Here is a 15,089-nt window from a genome sequence, read left to right as displayed (position 1 = left end):
CCTAAACTGAACTTTTCCATTTAGTCAGCATTAGGGTTTTAAACCCTAAACTAAACTCTTTCCTTTAGTCAGCATTAGGGTTTTAAACCCTAAACTGAACTTTTTCCTTTAGTCAGCATTAGAGTTTTAAACCCTAAACTGAACTTTTCCATTCAGTCAGCATTAGGGTTTTAAACCCTAAACTGAACTTTGCCATTCAGTCAGCTTTAAGGTTTTAAACCCTAAACTGAACTTTTTCCTTTAGTCAGCATTAGGGTTTTAAACCCTAAACTGAACTTTTTCTTTTACTCAGCATTAGGGTTTTAAACCCTAAACTGAACTTTTTCCTTTAGTCAGCATTAGGGTTTTAAACCCTAAACTGAACTTTTCCATTCAGTCAGCATTAGAGTTTTAAACCCTAAACTGAACTCTTTCTTTTAGTCAGCATTAGGGTTTTAAACCCTAAACTGATTTTTTCCTTTAGTTAGCATTAGAGTTTTAAACCCTAAACTGAACTTTTCCATTCAGTCAACTTTAAGCTTTTAAACCCTAAACAGAACTTTTTCCTTTAGTCAGCATTAGGGTTTTAAACCCTAAACTGAAATTTTCCATTCAGTCAGCATTAGGGTTTTAAACCCTAAACTGAACTCTTTCCTTTAGTCAGCATTAGGGTTTTAAACCCTAAACTGAACTCTTTTTCATTCAGTCAGCATTAGGGTTTTAAACCCTAAACTGAACTTTTTCCTTTAATCAGCATTAGGGTTTTAAACCCTAAACTGAACTTTTTACTTTAGTCAGCATCAGGGTTTTAAACCCTAAACTGAACATTTCCTTTCAGTCAGCATTAGGGTTTTAAACCCTAAACTGAACTTTTTCCTTCCAGTCAGCATTAGGGTTTTAAACCTTAAACTGATTTTTTTCCAGTCAGTCAGCATTAGGGTTTTAAACCCTAAACTGAACTCTTTTCCTTTCAGTCAGCATTAGGGTTTTAAACCCTTAAGTGAACTTTTCCCTTTAGTCAGCATTAGGGTTTTAAACCCTAAACTGAACTTTTCCATACAGTCAGCATTAGGGTTTTAAACCCTGAACTGAACTCTTTCCTTTAGTCAGCATTAGAGTTTTAAACCCTAAACTGAACTTTTTCCTTTAGTCAGCATTAGAGTTTTAAACCCTAAACTGAACTTTGCCATTCAGTCAGCTTTAGGGTTTTAAACCCTAAACTGAACTTTTTCCTTTAGTCAGCATTAGGGTTTTAAACCCTAAACTGAACTTTTCCTTTCAGTCAGCATTAGGGTTTTAAACCCAAAATTGAACTTTTTCCTTCTAGTCAGCATTAGGGTTTTAAACCTTAAACTGAACTTTTTCCAGTCAGTCTGCATTAGGGTTTTAAACCCTAAACTGAACTCTTTTCCTTTCAGTCAGCATTAGGGTTTTAAACCCTAAACTGAACTTTTCCTTCCAGTCAGCATTAGGGTTCTAAACCCTAAACTGAACTTTTCCTTTAGTCAGCATTAGGGTTTTAAACCCTAAACTGAACTCTTTTCCATTCAGTCAGCATTATGGTTTTAAACCCTAAACTGAACTTTTTCCTTTAGTCAGCATTAGAGTTTTAAACCCTAAACTGAACTTTGCCATTCAGTCAGCTTTAGGGTTTTAAACCCTAAACTGAACTTTTTCCTTTAGTCAGCATTAGGGTTTTAAACCCTAAACTGAACTTTTCCTTTCAGTCAGCATTAGGGTTTTAAACCCAAAATTGAACTTTTTCCTTCTAGTCAGCATTAGGGTTTTAAACCTTAAACTGAACTTTTTCCAGTCAGTCTGCATTAGGGTTTTAAACCCTAAACTGAACTCTTTTCCTTTCAGTCAGCATTAGGGTTTTAAACCCTAAACTGAACTTTTCCTTCCAGTCAGCATTAGGGTTCTAAACCCTAAACTGAACTTTTCCTTTAGTCAGCATTAGGGTTTTAAACCCTAAACTGAACTCTTTTCCATTCAGTCAGCATTATGGTTTTAAACCCTAAACTGAACTTTTTCCTTTAATCAGCATTAGGGTTCTAAACCCTAAACTGAACTTTTCCTTTAGTCAGCATTAGGGTTTTAAACCCTAAACTGAACTCTTTTCCTTTCAGTCTGCATTAGGGTTTTAAACCCTAAACTGAACTTTTCCTTCCAGTCAGCATTAGGGTTTTAAACCCTAAACTGAACTTTTCCTTTAGTCAGCATTAGGGTTTTAAACCCTAAACTGAACTTTTTCCTTTGATCAGCATTAGGGTTTTAAACCCTAAACTGAACTTTTTCTTTTAATCAGCTTAGGGTTTTAAACCCTAAACTGAACTTTTTCCTTTAGTCAGCATTAGAGTTTTAAACCCTAAACTGAACTTTTCCTTTCAGTCAGCATTAGGGTTTTAAACCCAAAACTGAACTTTTTCCTTCCAGTCAGCATTAGGGTTTTAAACCCTAAATTGAACTTTTCATTTAGTCAGCATTAGGGTTTTAAACCCTAAACTGAACTCTTTTCCATTTAGTCAGCATTAGGGTTTTAAACCCTAAACTGAACTTTTTCCTTTAATCAGCATTAGGGTTTTAAACCCTAAACTGAACTTTTTCCTTTAGTCAGCATTAGGGTTTTAAACCCTAAACTGAACTTTTCCTTTCAGTCAGCATTAGGGTTTTAAACCCTAAACTGAACTTTTTCCTTCCAGTCAGCATTAGGGTTTTAAACCTTAAACTGAACTTTTTCCAGTCAGTCAGCATTAGAGTTTTAAACCCTAAACTGAACTCTTTTCCTTTCAGTCAGTATTAGGGTTTTAAACTCTAAACTAAACTTTTCCTTTTAGTCAGCATTAGGGATTTAAACCCTAAACTGAACTTTTCCTCTAGTCAGCATTAGGATTTTAAACCCTAAACTGAAATCTTTTCCATTCAGTCAGCATTAGGGTTTTAAACGCTAAACTGAACTTTTTCCTTTAATCAGCATTACGGTTTTAAACCCTATACTGAACTTTTTCCTTTAGTCAGCATTAGGGTTTTAAACCCTAAACTGAAAATTTCCTTTCAGTCAGCATTAGGGTTTTAAACCCTAAACTGAACTTTTTCCTTCCAGTCAGCATTAGGGTTTTAAACCTTAAACTGAACTTTTTCCAGTCAGTCAGCATTAGGGTTTTAAACCGTAAACTGAACTCTTTTCCTTTTAGTCAGCATTAGGGTTTTAAACCCTAAACTGAACTTTTCCCTTTAGTCAGCATTAGGGTTTTAAACCCTAAACTGAACTTTTCCTTTAGTCAGCATTAGGGTTTTAAACCCTAAACTGAACTTTTCCATTCAGTCAGCATTAGGGTTTTAAACCCTAAACTGAACTTTTTCCTTTAGTCAGCATTAGGGTTTTAAACCCTAAACTGAACTTTTTCTTTTACTCAGCATTAGGGTTTTAAACCCTAAACTGAACTTTTTCCTTTAGTCAGCATTAGGGTTTTAAACCCTAAACTGAACTTTTCCTTTCAGTCAGCATTAGGGTTTTAAACCCTAAACTGAACTTTTTCCTTCCAGTCAACATTAGGGTTTTAAACCTTAAACTCAACTTTTTCCAGTCAGTCAGCATTAGGGTTTTAAACCCTAAACTGAACTCTTTTCCTTTCAGTCAGCATTAGGGTTTTAAACCCTAAACTGAACTTTTCCTTCCAGTCAGCATTAGGGTTTTAAACCCTAAACTGAACTTTTCCTTTAGTCAGCATTAGGGTTTTAAACCCTAAACTGAACTTTTTCCTTTAGTCAGCATTAAGGTTTTAAACCCTAAACTGAACTTTTCCTTTCAGTCAGCATTAGGGTTTTAAACCCTAAACTGAACTTTTTCCTTCCAGTCAACATTAGGGTTTTAAACCTTAAATTGAACTTTTTCCAGTCAGTCAGCATTAGAGTTTTATACCCTAAACTGAACTCTTTTCCTTTCAGTCAGTATTAGGGTTTTAAACTCTAAACTGAACTTTTCCTTTTAGTCAGCATTAGGGTTTTAAACCCTAAACTGAACTTTTCCTTTAGTCAGCATTACGGTTTTAAACCCTAAACTGAAATCTTTTCCATTCAGTCAGCATTAGGGTTTTAAACCCTAAACTGAACTTTTTCCTTTAATCAGCATAAGGGTTTTAAACCCTAAACTGAACTTTTTCCTTTAGTCAGCATTAGGGTTTTAAACCCTAAACTGGATATTTCCTTTCAGTCAGCATTAGGGTTTTAAACCCTAAAGTGAACTTTTTCCTTCCAGTCAGCATTAGGGTTTTAAACCTTAAACTGAACTTTTTCCAGTCAGTCAGCATTAGGGTTTTAAACCCTAAACTGAACTCTTTTCCTTTCAGTCAGCATTAGGGTTTTAAACCCTAAACTGAACTTTTCCCTTTAGTCAGCATTAGGGTTTTAAACCCTAAACTGAACTTTTCCTTTAGTCAGCATTAGGGTTTTAAACCCTAAACTAAACTTTTTCCTTTAGTCAGCATTAGGGTTTTAAACCCTAAACTGAACTTTTCCATTCAGTCAGCATTAGGGTTTTAAACCCTAAACTAAACTCTTTCCTTTAGTCAGCATTAGGGTTTTAAACCCTAAACTGAACTCTTTCCTTTAGTCAGCATTAGGGTTTTAAACCCTAAACTGAACTTTTTCCTTTAGTTAGCATTAGAGTTTTAAACCCTAAACTGAACTTTTCCATTCAGTCAGCATTAGGGTTTTAAACCCTAAACTGAACTTTTTCCTTTAGTCAACATTAGAGTTTTAAACGCTAAACTGAACTTTTTCTTTTACTCAACATTAGGGTTTTAAACCCTAAACTGAACTTTTTCCTTTAGTCAGCATTAGGGTTTTAAACCCTAAACTGAACTTTTCCATTCAGTCAACATTAGGGTTTTAAACCCTAAACTGAACTCTTTCCTTTAGTCAGCATTAGGGTTTTAAACCCTAAACTGAAATCTTTTCCATTCAGTCAGCATTAGGGTTTTAAACCCTAAACTGAACTTTTTCCTTTAATCAGCATTAGGGTTTTAAACCCTAAACTGAACTTTTTACTTTAGTCAGCATCAGGGTTTTAAACCCTAAACTGAACATTTCCTTTCAGTCAGCATTAGGGTTTTAAACCCTAAACTGAACTTTTTCCTTCCAGTCAGCATTAGGGTTTTAAACCTTAAACTGATTTTTTTCCAGTCAGTCAGCATTAGGGTTTTAAACCCTAAACTGAACTCTTTTCCTTTCAGTCAGCATTAGGGTTTTAAACCCTAAAGTGAACTTTTCCCTTTAGTCAGCATTAGGGTTTTAAACCCTAAACTAAACTTTTCCATTCAGTCAGCATTAGGGTTTTAAACCCTGAACTGAACTCTTTCCTTTAGTCAGCATTAGGGTTTTAAACCCTAAACTGAACTTTTTCCTTTAGTCAGCATTAGAGTTTTAAACCCTAAACTGAACTTTGCCATTCAGTCAGCTTTAGGGTTTTAAACCCTAAACTGAACTTTTTCCTTTAATCAGCATTAGGGTTTTAAACCCTAAACTGAACTTTTTCCTTTAGTCAGCATTAGGGTTTTAAACCCTAAACTGAACTTTTTCCTTTAGTCAGCATTAGGGTTTTAAACCCTAAACTGAACTTTTCCTTTCAGTCAGCATTAGGGTTTTAAACCCAAAATTGAACTTTTTCCTTCTAGTCAGCATTAGGGTTTTAAACCTTAAACTGAACTTTTTCCAGTCAGTCTGCATTAGGGTTTTAAACCCTAAACTGAACTCTTTTCCTTTCAGTCAGCATTAGGGTTTTAAACCCTAAACTGAACTTTTTCCTTTAATCAGCATTAGGGTTTTAAACCCTAAACTGAACTTTTTCCAGTCAGTCAGCATTAGGGTTTTAAACCCTAAACTGAACTCTTTTCCTTTCAGTCTGCATTAGGGTTTTAAACCCTAAACTGAACTTTTCCTTCCAGTCAGCATTAGGGTTTTAAACCCTAAACTGAACTTTTCCTTTAGTCAGCATTAGGGTTTTAAACCCTAAACTGAACTTTTTCCTTTGATCAGCATTAGGGTTTTAAACCCTAAACTGAACTTTTTCTTTTAATCAGCATTAGGGTTTTAAACCCTAAACTGAACTTTTTCCTTTAGTCAGAATTAGAGTTTTAAACCCTAAACTGAATTTTTCCTTTCAGTCAGCATTAGGGTTTTAAACCCAAAACTGAACTTTTTCCTTTCAGTCAGCATTAGGGTTTTAAACCCTAAACTGAACTTTTCATTTAGTCAGCATTAGGGTTTTAAACCCTAAACTGAACTCTTTTCCATTTAGTCAGCATAAGGGTTTTAAACCCTAAACTGAACTTTTTCCTTTAATCAGCATTAGGGTTTTAAACCCTAAACTGAACTTTTTCCTTTAGTCAGCATTAGGGTTTTAAACCCTAAACTGAACTTTTCCTTTCAGTCAGCATTAGGGTTTTAAACCCTAAACTGAACTTTTTCCTTCCAGTCAGCATTAGGGTTTTAAACTTTAAACTGAACTTTTTCCAGTCAGTCAGCATTAGAGTTTTAAACCCTAAACTGAACTCTTTTCCTTTCAGTCAGTATTAGGGTTTTAAACTCTAAACTAAACTTTTCCTTTTAGTCAGCATTGGGGTTTTAAACCCTAAACTGAACTTTTCCTTTAGTCAGCATTAGGATTTTAAACCCTAAACTGAAATCTTTTCCATTCAGTCAGCATTAGGGTTTTAAACGCTAAACTGAACTTTTTCCTTTAATCAGCATTAGGGTTTTAAACCCTATACTGTAACTTTTTCCTTTAGTCAGCATTAGGGTTTTAAACCCTAAACTGAAAATTTCCTTTCAGTCAGCATTAGGGTTTTAAACCCTAAACTGAACTTTTTCCTTCCAGTCAGCATTAGGGTTTTAAACCTTAAACTGAACTTTTTCCAGTCAGTCAGCATTAGGGTTTTAAACCCTAAACTGAACTCTTTTCCTTTTAGTCAGCATTAGGGTTTTAAACCCTAAACTGAACTTTTCCCTTTAGTCAGCATTAGGGTTTTAAACCCTAAACTGAACTTTTCCTTTAGTCAGCATTAGGGTTTTAAACCCTAAACTGAACTTTTCCATTCAGTCAGCATTAGGGTTTTAAACCCTAAACTGAACTCTTTCCTTTAGTCAGCATTAGGGTTTTAAACCCTAAACTGAACTTTTTTCTTTAGTTAGCATTAGAGTTTTAAACCCTAAACTGAACTTTTCCATTCAGTCAGCATTAGGGTTTTAAACCCTAAACTGAACTCTTTTCCTTTTAGTCAGCATTAGGGTTTTAAACCCTAAACTGAACTTTTCCTTTCAGTCAGCATTAGGGTTTTAAACCCTAAACTAAACTTTTTCCTTCCAGTCAGCATTAGGGTTTTAAACATTTAACTGAACTTTTTCCAGTCAGTCAGCATTAGGGTTTTAAACCTTAAACTGAACTCTTTTCCTTTCAGTTAGCATTAGGGTTTTAAACCCTAAACTGAACTTTTCCTTTTAGTCAGCATTAGGGTTTTAAACCCTAAACTGAACTTTTCCTTTAGTCAGCATTAGGGTTTTAAACCCTAAACAGAACTCTTTTCCATTCAGTCAGTATTAGGGTTTTATACCCTAAACTGAACTTTTTCCTTTAATCAGCATTAGGGTTTTAAACCATAAACTGAACTTTTTTCTTTAGTCAGCATTAGGGTTTTTAACCATAAACTGAACTTTTCCTTTCAGTCAGCATTAGGGTTTTAAACCCTAAACTAAACTTTTCCTTTAGTCAGCATTAGGGTTTTAAACCCTAAACTGAACTCTTTTCCATTCAGTCAGCATTAGGGTTTTAAACCCTAAACTGAACTTTTCCCTTTAGTCAAAATTAGGGTTTTAAACCCTAAACTGAACTTTTCCTTTAGTCAGCATTAGGGTTTTAAACCCTAAACTGAACTTTTTCTTTAGTCAGCATTAGGGTTTTAAACCCTAAACTGAACTTTTCATTTCAGTCAGCATTAGGGTTTTAAACCCAAAACTGAACTTTTTCCTTCCAGTCAGCATTAGGGTTTTAAACCCTAAACTGAACTTTTCATTTAGTCAGCATTAGGGTTTTAAACCCTAAACTGAACTCTTTTCCATTTAGTCAGCATAAGGGTTTTAAACCCTAAACTGAACTTTTTCCTTTAATCAGCATTAGGGTTTTAAACCCTAAACTGAACTTTTTCCTTTAGTCAGCATTAGGGTTTTAAACCCTAAACTGAACTTTTCCTTTCAGTCAGCATTAGGGTTTTAAACCCTAAACTGAACTTTTTCCTTCCAGTCAGCATTAGGGTTTTAAACCTTAAACTGAACTTTTTCCAGTCAGTCAGCATTAGAGTTTTAAACCCTAAACTGAACTCTTTTCCTTTCAGTCAGTATTAGGGTTTTAAACTCTAAACTAAACTTTTCCTTTTAGTCAGCATTAGGGTTTTAAACCCTAAACTGAACTTTTCCTTTAGTCAGCATTAGGATTTTAAACCCTAAACTGAAATCTTTTCCATTCAGTCAGCATTAGGGTTTTAAACGCTAAACTGAACTTTTTCCTTTAATCAGCATTAGGGTTTTAAACCCTATACTGTACTTTTTCCTTTAGTCAGCATTAGGGTTTTAAACCCTAAACTGAAAATTTCCTTTCAGTCAGCATTAGGGTTTTAAACCCTAAACTGAACTTTTTCCTTCCAGTCAGCATTAGGGTTTTAAACCTTAAACTGAACTTTTTCCAGTCAGTCAGCATTAGGGTTTTAAACCCTAAACTGAACTCTTTTCCATTCAGTCAGCATTAGTGTTTTAAACCCTAAACTGAACTTTTCCCTTTAGTCAGCATTAGGGTTTTAAACCCTAAACTGAACTTTTCCTTTAGTCAGCATTAGGGTTTTAAACCCTAAACTGAACTTTTCCATTCAGTCAGCATTAGGGTTTTAAACCCTAAACTGAACTCTTTCCTTTAGTCAGCATTAGGGTTTTAAACCCTAAACTGAACTTTTTTCTTTAGTTAGCATTAGAGTTTTAAACCCTAAACTGAACTTTTCCATTCAGTCAGCATTAGGGTTTTAAACCCTAAACTGAACTTTGCCATTCAGTCAGATTTAAGGTTTTAAACCCTAAACTGAACTTTTTCCTTTAGTCAGCATTAGGGTTTTAAACCCTAAACTGAACTTTTTCTTTTACTCAGCATTAGGGTTTTAAACCCTAAACTGAACTTTTTCCTTTAGTCAGCATTAGGGTTTTAAACCCTAAACTGAACTTTTACTTTCAGTCAGCATTAGGGTTTTAAACCCTAAACTGAACTTTTTCCTTCCAGTCAACATTAGGGTTTTAAACCTTAAACTCAACTTTTTCCAGTCAGTCAGCATTAGGGTTTTAAACCCTAAACTGAACTCTTTTCCATTCAGTCAGCATTAGGGTTTTAAACCCTAAACTGAACTTTTTCCTTTGATCAGCATTAGGGTTTTAAACCCTAAACTGAACTTTTTCTTTTAATCAGCTTAGGGTTTTAAACCCTAAACTGAACTTTTTCCTTTAGTCAGCATTAGAGTTTTAAACCCTAAACTAAACTTTTCCTTTCAGTCAGCATTAGGGTTTTAAACCCAAAACTGAACTTTTTCCTTCCAGTCAGCATTAGGGTTTTAAACCCTAAACTGAACTTTTCATTTAGTCAGCATTAGGGTTTTAAACCCTAAACTGAACTCTTTTCCATTTAGTCAGCATTAGGGTTTTAAACCCTAAACTGAACTTTTTCCTTTAATCAGCATTAGGGTTTTAAACCCTAAACTGAACTTTTTCCTTTAGTCAGCATTAGGGTTTTAAACCCTAAACTGAACTTTTCCTTTCAGTCAGCATTAGGGTTTTAAACCCTAAACTGAACTTTTTCCTTCCAGTCAGCATTAGGGTTTTAAACCTTAAACTGAACTTTTTCCAGTCAGTCAGCATTAGAGTTTTAAACCCTAAACTGAACTCTTTTCCTTTCAGTCAGCATTAGGATTTTAAACCCTAAACTGAAATCTTTTCCATTCAGTCAGCATTAGGGTTTTAAACGCTAAACTGAACTTTTTCCTTTAATCAGCATTAGGGTTTTAAACCCTATACTGTACTTTTTCCTTTAGTCAGCATTAGGGTTTTAAACCCTAAACTGAAAATTTCCTTTCAGTCAGCATTAGGGTTTTAAACCCTAAACTGAACTTTTTCCTTCCAGTCAGCATTAGGGTTTTAAACCTTAAACTGAACTTTTTCCAGTCAGTCAGCATTAGGGTTTTAAACCCTAAACTGAACTCTTTTCCATTCAGTCAGCATTAGTGTTTTAAACCCTAAACTGAACTTTTCCCTTTAGTCAGCATTAGGGTTTTAAACCCTAAACTGAACTTTTCCTTTAGTCAGCATTAGGGTTTTAAACCCTAAACTGAACTTTTCCATTCAGTCAGCATTAGGGTTTTAAACCCTAAACTGAACTCTTTCCTTTAGTCAGCATTAGGGTTTTAAACCCTAAACTGAACTTTTTTCTTTAGTTAGCATTAGAGTTTTAAACCCTAAACTGAACTTTTCCATTCAGTCAGCATTAGGGTTTTAAACCCTAAACTGAACTTTGCCATTCAGTCAGATTTAAGGTTTTAAACCCTAAACTGAACTTTTTCCTTTAGTCAGCATTAGGGTTTTAAACCCTAAACTGAACTTTTTCTTTTACTCAGCATTAGGGTTTTAAACCCTAAACTGAACTTTTTCCTTTAGTCAGCATTAGGGTTTTAAACCCTAAACTGAACTTTTACTTTCAGTCAGCATTAGGGTTTTAAACCCTAAACTGAACTTTTTCCTTCCAGTCAACATTAGGGTTTTAAACCTTAAACTCAACTTTTTCCAGTCAGTCAGCATTAGGGTTTTAAACCCTAAACTGAACTCTTTTCCATTCAGTCAGCATTAGGGTTTTAAACCCTAAACTGAACTTTTTCCTTTGATCAGCATTAGGGTTTTAAACCCTAAACTGAACTTTTTCTTTTAATCAGCTTAGGGTTTTAAACCCTAAACTGAACTTTTTCCTTTAGTCAGCATTAGAGTTTTAAACCCTAAACTAAACTTTTCCTTTCAGTCAGCATTAGGGTTTTAAACCCAAAACTGAACTTTTTCCTTCCAGTCAGCATTAGGGTTTTAAACCCTAAACTGAACTTTTCATTTAGTCAGCATTAGGGTTTTAAACCCTAAACTGAACTCTTTTCCATTTAGTCAGCATTAGGGTTTTAAACCCTAAACTGAACTTTTTCCTTTAATCAGCATTAGGGTTTTAAACCCTAAACTGAACTTTTTCCTTTAGTCAGCATTAGGGTTTTAAACCCTAAACTGAACTTTTCCTTTCAGTCAGCATTAGGGTTTTAAACCCTAAACTGAACTTTTTCCTTCCAGTCAGCATTAGGGTTTTAAACCTTAAACTGAACTTTTTCCAGTCAGTCAGCATTAGAGTTTTAAACCCTAAACTGAACTCTTTTCCTTTCAGTCAGTATTAGGGTTTTAAACTCTAAACTAAACTTTTCCTTTTAGTCAGCATTAGGGATTTAAACCCTAAACTGAACTTTTCCTCTAGTCAGCATTAGGATTTTAAACCCTAAACTGAACTTTTTCCTTCCAGTCAGCATTAGGGTTTTAAACCTTAAACTGAACTTTTCCTTTCAGTCAGCATTAGGGTTTTAAACCCAAAACTGAACTTTTTCCTTCCAGTCAGCATTAGGGTTTTAAACCCTAAACTGAACTTTTCATTTAGTCAGCATTAGGGTTTTAAACCCTAAACTAAACTCTTTTCTATTTAGTCAGCATTAGGGTTTTAAACCCTAAACTGAACTTTTTCCTTTAATCAGCATTAGGGTTTTAAACCCTAAACTGAACTTTTTCCTTTAGTCAGCATTAGGGTTTTAAACCCTAAACTGAACTTTTCCTTTCAGTCAGCATTAGGGTTTTAAACCCTAAACTGAACTTTTTCCTTCCAGTCAGCATTAGGGTTTTAAACCTTAAACTGAACTTTTTCCAGTCAGTCAGCATTAGAGTTTTAAACCCTAAACTGAACTCTTTTCCTTTCAGTCAGTATTAGGGTTTTAAACTCTAAACTAAACTTTTCCTTTTAGTCAGCATTAGGGATTTAAACCCTAAACTGAACTTTTCCTCTAGTCAGCATTAGGATTTTAAACCCTAAACTGAAATCTTTTCCATTCAGTCAGCATTAGGGTTTTAAACGCTAAACTGAACTTTTTCCTTTAATCAGCATTAGGGTTTTAAACCATATACTGAACTTTTTCCTTTAGTCAGCATTAGGGTTTTAAACCCTAAACTGAAAATTTCCTTTCAGTCAGCATTAGGGTTTTAAACCCTAAACTGAACTTTTTCCTTCCAGTCAGCATTAGGGTTTTAAACCTTAAACTGAACTTTTTCCAGTCAGTCAGCATTAGGGTTTTAAACCGTAAACTGAACTCTTTTCCTTTTAGTCAGCATTAGGGTTTTAAACCCTAAACTGAACTTTTCCCTTTAGTCAGCATTAGGGTTTTAAACCCTAAACTGAACTTTTCCTTTAGTCAGCATTAGGGTTTTAAACCCTAAACTGAACTTTTCCATTCAGTCAGCATTAGGGTTTTAAACCCTAAACTGAACTCTTTTCTTTAGTCAGCATTAGGGTTTTAAACCCTAAACTGAACTTTTTTCTTTAGTTAGCATTAGAGTTTTAAACCCTAAACTGAACTTTTCCATTCAGTCAGCATTAGGGTTTTAAACCCTAAACTGAACTTTGCCATTCAGTCAGCTTTAAGGTTTTAAACCCTAAACTGAACTTTTTCCTTTAGTCAGCATTAGGGTTTTAAACCCTAAACTGAACTTTTTCTTTTACTCAGCATTAGGGTTTTAAACCCTAAACTGAACTTTTTCCTTTAGTCAGCATTAGGGTTTTAAACCCTAAACTGAACTTTTCCTTTCAGTCAGCATTAGGGTTTTAAACCCTAAACTGAACTTTTTCCTTCCAGTCAACATTAGGGTTTTAAACCTTAAACTGAACTTTTTCCTTTAGTCAGCATTAGGGTTTTAAACCCTAAACTGAACTTTTCCTTCCAGTCAGCATTAGGGTTTTAAACCCTAAACTAAACTTTTCCTTTAGTCAACATTAGGGTTTTAAACACTAAACTGAACTTTTTCCTTTAGTCAGCATTAAGGTTTTAAACCCTAAACTGAACTTTTCCTTTCAGTCAGCATTAGGGTTTTAAACCCTAAACTGAACTTTTTCCTTCCAGTCAACATTAGGGTTTTAAACCTTAAATTGAACTTTTTCCAGTCAGTCAGCATTAGAGTTTTATACCCTAAACTGAACTCTTTTCCTTTCAGTCAGTATTAGGGTTTTAAACTCTAAACTGAACTTTTCCTTTTAGTCAGCATTAGGGTTTTAAACCCTAAACTGAACTTTTCCTTTAGTCAGCATTACGGTTTTAAACCCTAAACTGAAATCTTTTCCATTCAGTCAGCATTAGGGTTTTAAACCCTAAACTGAACTTTTTCCTTTAATCAGCATAAGGGTTTTAAACCCTAAACTGAACTTTTTCCTTTAGTCAGCATTAGGGTTTTAAACCCTAAACTGGATATTTCCTTTCAGTCAGCATTAGGGTTTTAAACCCTAAAGTGAACTTTTTCCTTCCAGTCAGCATTAGGGTTTTAAACCTTAAACTGAACTTTTTCCAGTCAGTCAGCATTAGGGTTTTAAACCCTAAACTGAACTCTTTTCCTTTCAGTCAGCATTAGGGTTTTAAACCCTAAACTGAACTTTTCCCTTTAGTCAGCATTAGGGTTTTAAACCCTAAACTGAACTTTTCCTTTAGTCAGCATTAGGGTTTTAAACCCTAAACTAAACTTTTTCCTTTAGTCAGCATTAGGGTTTTAAACCCTAAACTGAACTTTTCCATTCAGTCAGCATTAGGGTTTTAAACCCTAAACTAAACTCTTTCCTTTAGTCAGCATTAGGGTTTTAAACCCTAAACTGAACTCTTTCCTTTAGTCAGCATTAGGGTTTTAAACCCTAAACTGAACTTTTTCCTTTAGTTAGCATTAGAGTTTTAAACCCTAAACTGAACTTTTCCATTCAGTCAGCTTTAAGCTTTTAAACCCTAAACTGAACTTTTTCCTTTAGTCAACATTAGAGTTTTAAACGCTAAACTGAACTTTTTCTTTTACTCAACATTAGGGTTTTAAACCCTAAACTGAACTTTTTCCTTTAGTCAGCATTAGGGTTTTAAACCCTAAACTAAACTTTTCCATTCAGTCAACATTAGGGTTTTAAACCCTAAACTGAACTCTTTCCTTTAGTCAGCATTAGGGTTTTAAACCCTAAACTGAAATCTTTTCCATTCAGTCAGCATTAGGGTTTTAAACCCTAAACTGAACTTTTTCCTTTAATCAGCATTAGGGTTTTAAACCCTAAACTGAACTTTTTCCTTTAGTCAGCATTAGGGTTTTAAACCCTAAACTGAACTTTTTCCTTCCAGTCAGCATTAGGGTTTTAAACCCTAAACTGAACTTTTTCCTTCCAGTCAGCATTAGGGTTTTAAACCTTAAACTGATTTTTTTCCAGTCAGTCAGCATTAGGGTTTTAAACCCTAAACTGAACTCTTTTCCTTTCAGTCAGCATTAGGGTTTTAAACCCTAAAGTGAACTTTTCCCTTTAGTCAGCATTAGGGTTTTAAACCCTAAACTAAACTTTTCCATTCAGTCAGCATTAGGGTTTTAAACCCTGAACTGAACTCTTTCCTTTAGTCAGCATTAGGGTTTTAAACCCTAAACTGAACTTTTTCCTTTAGTCAGCATTAGAGTTTTAAACCCTAAACTGAACTTTGCCATTCAGTCAACTTTAGGGTTTTAAACCCTAAACTGAACTTTTTCCTTTAATCAGCATTAGGGTTTTAAACCCTAAACTGAACTTTTTCTTTTAATCAGCATTAGGGTTTTAAACCCTAAACTGAACTTTTTCCTTTAGTCAGCATTAGGGTTTTAAACCCTAAACTGAACTTTTCCTTTCAGTCAGCATTAGGGTTTTAAACCCAAAATTGAACTTTTTCCTTCTAGTCAGCATTAGGGTTTTAAACCTTAAA

Source organism: Nicotiana sylvestris, chromosome 8, assembly GCF_000393655.2.
Source record: "Nicotiana sylvestris chromosome 8, ASM39365v2, whole genome shotgun sequence".
Classification (NCBI taxonomy): domain Eukaryota; kingdom Viridiplantae; phylum Streptophyta; class Magnoliopsida; order Solanales; family Solanaceae; genus Nicotiana; species Nicotiana sylvestris.
The sequence above is the reverse complement of the archived record's forward strand: the minus strand, read 5'-3'. Positions refer to the sequence as shown.